The following is a 1,725-nucleotide window of genomic DNA, read 5'->3' on the forward strand; positions in this document are numbered from 1 at the left end:
CTAAACCGAAATCGGGCAGAGGTATGCAACAAAACCAAGGGTTAATGCCAGAATTGAAAAAAGCGAAAATTACGAAACTAAAATTTTGCTTTGAAATAAGCTTACATAAAACTGGCTGGCATACTTTATATTATTTCACTATGTTGGTAAGCTATGTATGTGAAACAATTTTTGAAATTGCTGTTTAAAATCTGTTCAAATTGTTTTAGAGTGTCAATATCTTTTCAATTAATATCGTATTGTAGATGATATTTTGGCACTAAACGTTTCTACTAAAAAAGTAGGAATTTATTAGTCCAACAACATTTTGGATAATATTAATAAAATGTATGTATATTCTAATAGTGCATAAATAGTGAAAATCCACATTTAGAAGAGTTCCTAGAGTGAAGAGTTTGGAAGCATACAAAATAATTTTTGTTAGTCTGTTCCTTTGAACTTCGGGCTAAAACCTGTGGAACTGTCAAACTACAATTCTACTCTCTCAAGTGAGAGTAAAAGGAGAACAGATGCAGAAGTGCACGGGAACGCAAAAAGCACTATTTAATGTAAAAACGTCAGTCGATTTGTTTACATGCCATTGGTACAACACTGATTTGGCTGAATGCCACATGCGAATGCTTTGCGTACGCACACAGTTGAGTGTGAGCTCGAAAAAAGGCATATTATGCATTTTAAATAAGTTTTTATTCTAAAATTCGGAAAGATATTTTAATTCTCTATCTTTTCATGTCTCAATTATAGCAAAAAGTTGAGTAATAACGAAGATATTCAATTCTTACACTGTTACATCGGCTTGTGTGCACGTGCGTATTTTGGCTCCACGAAATTCTCAAATTTTCTGCGCGTTTACTAAGTGTTCAGCAACATTAATTGTGAAAATATACACATTAACATATTGCGTAAGCAGATTTCTATAAATTATAAAGTGGAATTGACACTATAATAATAAAACTTCCGTTTTATTTAATTATAATATTGGTTTGGCCGAACTGCTTTGGGCCAAAGACCGGCGAATAGAATCGTAATAAGCGGAATTAAAAGCTTGCGTACCAAAAGCAAGAATAAATACATGCTAAAGTGAATACTTACATACACACATAGGGCCTAAAATAAAATAAAACGAATCGAAATAAGCAAAAATGTCCGATAATGATAAGTGTGTAACTTGCAAATCACGAGGCGGGTCGGGCTTGCGATGTGAGGGCGTTTGTGGAAAATTATTTCACTCAGCAACAAAATGCTCGGGCTTGGATAGCTACAAGGCGACAATTATTGGAACGCATCCTATGGTTAAATTTATTTGCCCGGAGTGCATCATCTACATACAAAATGTCGATCTCGTTTTTCGGGACACCACGGAGAACGTCAAGAAAAAAAAATGTACCTGAAGGAGTATTAAGACGAATTTGAGGAAGCATTGAAAGTGAATAGGAAGGAGGTGAAGCAATTAATCCGTTTGATGGATGAGAAATTCAGCGAGAAACTAGCGAACATAAAATTGCACCAGGAGTTATTCGTTAGAAAGACTGAAATAATAACAACAACAATAGCGAAAGTGAGAGTGCTAGCTGAAGAACTGACAAAACAAACTGAAAATTTTCGGAGTGTAAATGAAAAGCTCTGCAGTGAAATTAAATCGTTAGCACAGGAGAAGAACAAGAATGCCGCTGTTTTCTCATCACATAATACTGCTGTTCACCAGTTACCAAATGCTGGAGAATG

This window comes from Rhagoletis pomonella, unplaced genomic scaffold (assembly GCF_013731165.1).
Source record: "Rhagoletis pomonella isolate Grant_MI unplaced genomic scaffold, Rhpom_1.0 Rhpom_scaffold_00001, whole genome shotgun sequence".
Taxonomy (NCBI): domain Eukaryota; kingdom Metazoa; phylum Arthropoda; class Insecta; order Diptera; family Tephritidae; genus Rhagoletis; species Rhagoletis pomonella.